Source organism: Cebus imitator, unplaced genomic scaffold (genome assembly GCF_001604975.1).
Source record: "Cebus imitator isolate Cc_AM_T3 unplaced genomic scaffold, Cebus_imitator-1.0 Scaffold964, whole genome shotgun sequence".
NCBI classification, from domain to species: domain Eukaryota; kingdom Metazoa; phylum Chordata; class Mammalia; order Primates; family Cebidae; genus Cebus; species Cebus imitator.
The window spans coordinates 70,382-79,321 of NW_016108279.1; the positions used below are offsets into that span (position 1 = coordinate 70,382).

The 8,940-nt window shown below is 42.9% G+C and overlaps 1 long non-coding RNA gene across 1 annotated transcript; it reads right to left on the minus strand.

Moving 5' to 3' along the window:
- Positions 1-993: 993 nt before the first annotated feature.
- On the minus strand, positions 994-5,005 carry LOC108298455. Its single transcript, XR_005198746.1, has 3 exons — positions 4,662-5,005; positions 1,398-1,492; positions 994-1,284 (listed from the first exon to the last, which is right to left on the minus strand). It is a non-coding gene; the product is annotated as an uncharacterized LOC108298455 (long non-coding RNA).
- Positions 5,006-8,940: the final 3,935 nt, after the last annotated feature.

Below are 8,940 nucleotides of genomic sequence, written 5' to 3' on the forward strand. Positions count from 1 at the left end.
GGGGGGCCCCTGCCCAGTCAGTTGAAGGCCTGAGTAGAACAAGACAGCTGACCCTCCGTGAGTCAGAGTCAGCCCCTCCTCCTGCCTGAGTGCAGGGGCTGAGACGCCATTTATTCCCTCCTTGGAGCATGAACTAAAGTGTCAGCTCTTCCTCGGCCTCAGGCCTGCTGGTTGTCACACTGGACCCGGGCCACCGGCTCTCCTGGGTCCCCAGCTCGCCAACTACAGGTCTTGGGACTTGTGGGCCTCTGGATCGGTGTGGGCCAATTCCTTATAATACATCCTGTATATCTCCACATAGATGTAGACGCGTCACCTCCTATTGGTTCTGTTGCTCTGCAGAACCCTGACTAACAGATGACCTCTTCTGTTCATCTCAGGGTTCCCGCTCAACCCGGGGCCTGGCTGCTGGTGGTTCATTTGGATTAGGAGGGGGCGGCCTCACTGGTGATGCTCCTTGTGATTTGGGCCAGGTGGGGCATTGTTTTCACAATTGCAGGCAACACTGGGCTGTGAGTTTGTCCTCCATGGGTTTCTATTCCATCCAGGGCAGCCACGGGCTGGCGGGTTGTTTAGCCTTAGCTGTCACTGACAGGAAGCAGGACTTGTGCTTGTCAGGCGCTCCCTGAGAAGCTACCGTGTGGACTAAGCACTCCATTCAGCCTCCGCGGAGTTGAGTCCTCACGCCGCGCCATCTGCCACCAGATAATCCCGCTGGAATGTGCCGAGCTGACGGAGGACATCTTCGGCCTCAGCTAGCGTTTTCCATCGCCGTTCTGCCCAGGGGGTTATGAGGCCTCGCGTAGGGTTGGCAGCTCTCCAAGCCACCACAATTCATAAAAATGCAAAATCCACTCCGACCAGGTGCACATGGACTGCGGTGCGAAGCCTCCTGCGGGCCACTCCCAGCTTCTGCACTAATTGTGCAGAATCCACTTTTCCATCCCGTCCTGGGGCAGCCAAGTGATTCATTTCAGCCCCTGTCAGGTGGAGCTTGCTATGCTCTGTTGGATACGTTTTCTGCAGCCAGGCAGCTGCTTTTTCATTTGGTTCCTGGGCTAGGTTCTTAAGGAGAGGCAGGGCCTCTGGGTGATACAGAGGCTGTCTCCTCCTCCAGATAGGAAGGACATGGCCTCACCTTCTTGACCCTCTCCTGTTGTGTCTTTCTCATTTTTTCGGGCAAAGGACAGGGTCAATTTCCTCTCTCTCATGGTGGTATTGAGCTTCCTCATCCTCTAGAGGGCGCCAGTCCTCTTCGGGGTCCTCTCCGCCTTTTGATCTCCTCTGATGAAAGAAGTCTATATGACCACAAGGTGGCGTAGCACAATAAGGGTTATTTGCTCACGTGGCTCATAGACAGCCAGGCTTGATGTGGCTAACATGAATGAGAGACTTACCCTCTTGGCCGCGTTCTGGCGAGAAGCAGCGGTGAGCAAGCCCAGCACGAGTCCCCTGGTTTGGATTCAAGAGGACAGCCGCCTCCTTTTGAGTCCTGGTTGGGACAGCAATATAAACATCTCATCTTTATTCACATGAAGTAACAGTTTTGCCCCACCTCAATAAATCTGGGGTCTTGATACTGCTCCGGAAAGGAACAGAAATGATGTCATCTGTAATAGCAAATACAAATGCGACAAGAAGAGAGGCATGCTAGCTATTTACAAAAGAGTCTCCCCAGCTGTGCTTAGGGGATCGACATCAGCCCGACATCGTTGCTTTATAGCCTTGTTCACGTGTCATATGCGTCTCAGAGTACCCTAAATCACAGGGCCAACTCACAGGGCTCCTCCCACTCTAGCCAGTCATGGGGTCAGGGTAGCCCATCCTCAGTCCAGAGATGTGTACTCCCCCCACCTTTTGTGTTCAGGTCCATAGGCCTTATAGTGTCCTGTGGGTGCCCCAGCAGTTCCCTGCCTAGTGGGGCCCCAGGCGGGCAGGGTAACCTTCTTCCTCAGGCAGTTCCGCACCTGATCCCAAAAGTCAGTTCTAATGAAGTGGATTCATTCAAATACTGGTGTTACTGCTTGGCCAGGCTAGTGAAGCACAGAGAAAACCCACAAATGTAGTGTGTGTGACACAGCACAGAGCAATCCCATGCCAAACTGATGCAATGGGATTCCAAGTTTTGAGTTCCACCGCTCGAGACCATCCAGGAATGTGTTACCAGTTAATTGTCCTACTGGCCCCTATCTATTTCATGATTACCAGAAATCCTTCCCTTTTCCTCCTTGTCACTTACAGGGAGTTTGAGCTATTTAGGGTGCTGATGAAGGAAAAGCAATCTTGAAAAAGAACAAAGTTGGAAGATTGACACTTCCCTATTTCAAAACTTACTGCAAAGGTACAGTAATCCAAACAGTGTGGTGCTGGCACCAGGATAAACATACAGATCAATGGAATAGAATTGAAAGTCCAGAAAAAAACCCATGCAGCTCAAATGATTTTTGATTACGGTGCCAAGATCATTTAATGGGGGAAAGGATAGTCCCTTCAATAGATGGCCCTGGAAAAAATAGATATACACATGTAAAAGAATGAAGTTGTACCATGACCCCATACAATATATAAAAATTGACTCAAAATGGTTCAAAGACCTAAGTATAAGAACTAAAACTATAAAATAACTAGAAGAAAATGAAGGAATCCATCTTCATGACTTTGGACTTGGCAATTGTTTCTTAGATATGATACCAAAAGCATAAGGAACAAAAGAAAAAATGAATAATTGGACTTAATAAAAATGAAAACTTTTGTGCATCAAATGACATTTTCAGGAGAATGAAAAGACAACCTAGAGAATGGGAAAATTATCATCTGATAAGAGTTTAGTATCAAGAATATATAAAGAATTCTTACAGTCTAACAACCAAAAAATCCCCAGTTAACACTGGGCAAAAGACTTGAATAGATTATTTTTCAAAAGAAGATATACATGATATACACATGACCAATAAGCTCATGAAAAGATTTGTCATTAGTCATCAGGGAAATTCAAATCAAAACCACAATTAGATACCACTTTACATCTGCTAGGATGGCTACAATGAAAACCAACACAGCAACAAGTGTTGGAGAGGATGTGGAGAAATTGGAAGCCTAATACACTGCTGGTTGGAAAGAAAAATGGTGCAGCCACTGTAGGAAACAGTTTGGTGGTTCCTCAAAAAATTAAACATAGAAATACCATATGATCCAACAATTCCACTCCTAGTTATATACCTAATATAATTGGAAACAGGTAGTTATTCAAACAAAAACTTATATATGAATGTTCATAGCAGCACTATTCACAATAGCCAAAAGGTAGAAACAACTCAAATATCTTACAATTGATGAGTGGATGAAGCAAATATGGTATAGTATATCCATACAATGGAATATTATTCAGCCACAGAAAAGAATGAAGCACTGTTATATGCTACTGCATGGATGAACCTTGAAGACATTATGCTCTGTGAAAGAAGCCAGACAGAAAAGACCACATAGTGTATGATTCTACTTATACGAAATATCCATAATAGGCAAATGTATAGCACCAGAAAGCAGATTAAGTGGTAGCCAGGCGCTGGGGTGAAAGGGGCTAGGAAATGATTGCTTAATGGGGATGGAGTTTCCTTTTGGGGTGGTGAAGATGGTCTGGAATTAGATAGTGGTAATGGTTGCACAACACTGTGAATGTCCGAAATGACACTGAATTGTACACTGTAAAATAGTTAAAATAGTTTCATGTTATATATATTTTACCACAATAAAAACAGGTGTTTATATGGGGTACAAGATGCGTGAATGGTGGCCATGAGGCAGAATGAATGAAAGCAAATAGCAGTGTGATTGAATGGGGGGAAATTGGGGGCACCGTGGGAGAGAATAGATGTGAATGATTGGTAGAGTGCAAAGGAATGGGAGTCATGAGGGGCAGAGTGAGCTGGAAGGGGGGTGATGGTGTTACTTTATGTCTGAGTGGGTCCTGTGCTCCTGGAAAGCGGTCATGGTTATGAAATTCTCACCACCCTTGCCTCCCTTGGGTGTTCCAGCAAAGGGCTAACTGCAAAAGTCCCTGGATTACTTGCTTGGGCTGCCATAACAAAATGCCACAGGCTGGATGGGTTAAACCAGAAGTTTATTTGGCATAGTTCTGGAAGCTGGAAGAAGTCCAAGATGAAGGGGACAGCTGATTTGGTTCCTGGTGAGGGCTCTCTATAAAAAAAGCCATAAGGCTTGCAGACAACTGGCTTCTTACTGTGTTCTCATATCACCTGTTTTTTGTGGAAATGGAGACAGCAAAATGGAGTGAGCAAGCTCTCACTGTTTATATAAACAGACGTCTGTTTATATAAGGGCACTAATCCCATTAGACCAAAGCCCCATCGCATGACCTCATATAGCCTTCATTACCTCTCAAAGGGTCCATCCTCAAATACCATCACATTGAGAGTTTGGGTTTCAACTTATGAATTTTGCGGGGGGATGGGGTGCAATTCAGTCCATAGTAGTCCCTAATGTATTTGCATATTCTGAGATAAGACCTATCTCTATCTGTCCTGATGACTCAAGGATGACTCTTTTGCTTACCTGCCTCTATACAACCTGAGGTCTCCTTCCTTTGGGATGTTCCTCATTAATGAAAGTTTTCCCTATTTCAATAGCCTGAAAGGGCTCACCTGTGCATTTTCTTTCAGGTGATCAATTGGTAGAATGTAATTAACAGGGCAGAGTGGTCGAGGTCCGCAACCTGGTCACCGTCTGTCTCCTGTTTATTCCCCTAGGCCTCGGGGGGGCCCATAGCACTGGGACCCTGGAATCTCTGCCCTCTCAAATCTCTCTGCAACAGGTTCCCAGGAGGTCGATGGAATGTAGGCCTGGCGGGGTCACCACCAGATTTGCCTGGCTTCTTACCTAGTCTCCGACTAAGATTCCACCTCACCCGGGCCCCTTTATCCCTGGGCTTCTGTCTCCAAGTCTCCCTGCGCCTATGTTTACCAATGTCACTTTCTTGGTTTCTTTCTCCAAGGACAGATTGTACCACACCTCCCTATTTGCACCAGTGGTATCTCCCAAGGCGGACTGTACCAACCTGAGCCTTCGCCACAACTAGCTTAATAGTATCTATCTCCCTACTGTTATTTTCTTGAGAGGACTACCAGCTTCACACGTTCTCCCCTTCTCCCTAGTGATACTGACCGGTAGAGGAATGTATTATTACCAACTCTGCATCCCTTCTCCTGGTAACAGGGAGGTCCGTACCATTTCAGGCCTCCCCCATCTCCGCAATGGTATCTCCCGGCGGGGGGGGTGGTCTGTGGTCCTGAACTCCGCATTTTGTGATCATGGTATCTCCCCTGCCAGGTAAGTATTGAACTCCGCATTTTTGCATACCCGTTCTCTTGAAACTCCCCAAACACGGGCATGATTTGCCAGTCACTAGCTTTGCACAAAGGGCCCCAGTTTTATAGCCAAGTTTTCAAAGTCCTCTTGGAGCTCTATCTTTTCCAAACTTTAAGAGGCATATTACTCTCCTGTACGGAATGGTAAGGGCTGTAAAGGTGCCCCGCTCCCTTGACCAGCTGGTTTACTGGCACGGCCATTTTTCTTGCCAGCCAAAGACGTACAATCATTGGAGCAAAGGAACAAAAAACTTCTGGTATTCTATAGCACTGTTCGATGTCTATAGTTAGCAATAATTTGTTGTACATTTTCAAATACCTAGGAGAGAGGATTTTGAATATTCCCAACACAAAGAAATGATAAATATTTGAGGTGACGCACATGCTAATTACCCTGATTTGATCATTACACATTGTATGTATGTATTGAAATATCACTCTGCACCCCACAAATGTGTACAATTAAATTTTTTTAAAATCATTAAATTAAAGAAAACCACAAAACAACTTTGGCTGCTAGCGTTGACGATTTTAGGAACCGCTACTGCGCATGAGTAAGTATAGCGACCTGCAGTACCTAACGCAGGGTAAAGGTCGGAAACAGGTAGCTGTCGGAGGAAGTTGTGACTGATTTTGGAAACACATGGGGACCTTGCCCGAATAAGAATTCGGATCTTAACATCAGAGCCGGGTGTGAGGAGGGGCAGAGTTCACATAGAACAGAAGTGAGAAGGCTGGTGGTCTGCGGGCAGAGTAGTTATTTAACCTCTTTGTACCTTAGTTTCCCTAACTGTAAAATGGGCATGGTGATGTTAATGATAATGATAATAATAATACCTACCTTGTATGGTTGTTGTGTAGATCAATTGAGTCAATATAAGTGTTTACAACAATGCTTAGCACATACGTAAGTCTTATATATGAATTTAATAATATTATTATACTATTATTAATACCATAAAATGGATACGTATAAACTGATAAAAAGGAATAGGGAAGTAGAGCAAAACCAGGGCCAGACTGAACTGTCTAGATGTGGATCGTAGGATTCTGCATAATTATGTTGAGCTGCAGTTATTGTTCTGAACTTCCTAGAAGCCACAACATAGAGGGAAAGAAACTCATTTGCTTTATTTATCTCACCCATACAGAGAAGGTAAGTCACTTCCTCAGAAGAAAATATTTGCTTAGTAAGATAGTTCTCTGATGCGTCAGCCAAGTCCTCATCAGAAATTTTGTGATAAATACAGGGATAGGATTGCTCTGCTGTGACTTAAAATATGTCTTCATGTCAACCAAAGGTGTCCTGCTTAAACAGAACTAAAAAGACGTGACTCTTCAGGAAATCAAAGCCATGTCTGCACAAATAACTCTTATATTCTGGCTCAATATATGGATAAAACCTTGATCATCAGGAAGAATCAGTAAACCCCATGTCCTTCAAATTCTTTTCTGATCTATATGTAGTTTTTTCTCATCTGGGGTTTCAGTACAGACTGAGCAACCCAAAGGTCTGCTCTTTTCCTTTCTAAACTCAGAATTCATGATGTCCCTTAGCATTTTCAGTACTTTCCCTTCTGCCCTTTTTAAGAAAGTCTATATTATTTTGTCATTTTTTCTCTTCCTACAGAAGAGAAGTGGCACACCAAAAATCCAAACTCTTGAGGAATATACAATCTAAAAGGGAAAATCAACTCATAGTCTCATATCACCACTCATTCCAGATAACCAATTTCTGATAAATTTGGTTAATTTCCACCTATATACCTATCTCTCCCCCTTGTTCTTTCTCTTTATATTTACATACACATATATGTGTATGCAAATGTCTTCCTTTTGCTAAAATCTGCTCATTATGTAAAACTGGTTTGCAATTCCTTTTTCCCTTTCCAGAATAATATCAATAATGGTCATAGTAGTAATGATAATGATAATATAAATGAAGATAATGATAATAAAAGTGACACAACAGAAGCCGACACATAGTGAGCTCACACTGGGCCTGACACCGTACTAAACATTATATATGCATGATCACTTTTAATTCTCACAATAACCTTGGGAAGTAGGTACCATTTTTATCTACTTCTTACAGATAAGGAAGCTGAGTACCAGAGTGGATAAGCAAATGACATGGGCTTGCACAGCTGCTCACTGGCATAGCTGGGATAGCCCCTACTCAATGAACATTTGTTGTTGGAAGGTATTTCAGTCTCAGGACATAGAGATATTTTTAAGAGATGCATTTTTTTCTTGTATTCATGTACCATGATTTATTAATCGCCCCATATTGAAGGACTTTTGTGTAATTTCTGCTACAGTGTGGCAGTGATCTCCCTTGTCATCTATCTTTTTCTTCAGCTTTTATTTTAGCTTCAGGGTTACATGTGCAGTTTTGTTATGTAGGTAAACTCATGTCACGAGGGTTTGTTGTACAGATTATTTCGTTACCAAGGTACTAAACCTAATACCCAATAGTTATTTTTTTCTGATCCTCTCCCTCTTCCCACCCTCCACCCTCGAGTAGGCCCCAGTGTCTGTTGTTCCCCTCTTTGTGTCCATGAGCTCTCATCATTTAGCTCCCACTTATAAGTGAAAACATGCTGTATTTGGTTTGGGCTGTGTTAGTTTGTTAAGGACAATGGCCTCCAGCTGTATCCATGTTGCTGCATAGGACATGATCTTGTTCTTTTTAAAATTGTTACTATTTTTTGTAGAGAAGCGGTCTTGCTATGTTGTCCAGGCTGGTCTTGAACTCCGGGGTTTACATGGTCCTCCCACCTCGGCCTCTCAAAGTGCTTGGATTGCAGGTGTGAGCCACCGCATCTGGCCTGATCTTGCTCTTTTTGATGGCTGCATAGTATCCCATGGTGTATATGTGCCACATTTCCTTTATCCAGTCTATCATCGATGGGCATTTAGGCTGATTCCATGTCTTTGCTATTCTGAATAGTGCTGCAATGAACATATGCATGCATGAGTCTTTATGGTAGAACAATGTATATTCCTTTGGGTATATACCCAGTAATGGGATTGCTGGGTTGAATGATAATTCTCTTTTCAGCTCTTTGAGGAATCGCCACACTGCTTTTCACAATGGTTGAATTAATTTACATTCCCACCAACAATGTATAAGCATTCCCTTTTCTCTACAACCTCAGCAGCATCTGTTATTTTTTATCTTGTCATCTCTCTTTGTACACAGTGGTGAACATTTCCAGAATATCTGGTTCAAAAGGTGGGCACGTTTTGAACTTTCATAGACATCGCCAAATTGCCTTTTGAAACGTTAGTATAAGTTGACACCCTCCACTAATAATGAAAGAAAATACCATTTCTAATCTTCTTGTCATGGTTTTAATCCTTGCCATTTGAGAGTTGAAAATATTTCATTTCTTTTGTGTGTGTTTGTCAATGAGGTTGAGTATCTTTTAATATATTTTTCTTTTTATATATTTTTTGTTAATCATTCTTTCACATATGCTACTCTTTTTCCTGTGGGATTTTTAAATCTTTCTCTTACTTTTTTTTTTTTTTTTTTTTTTTTTTTTTTTTT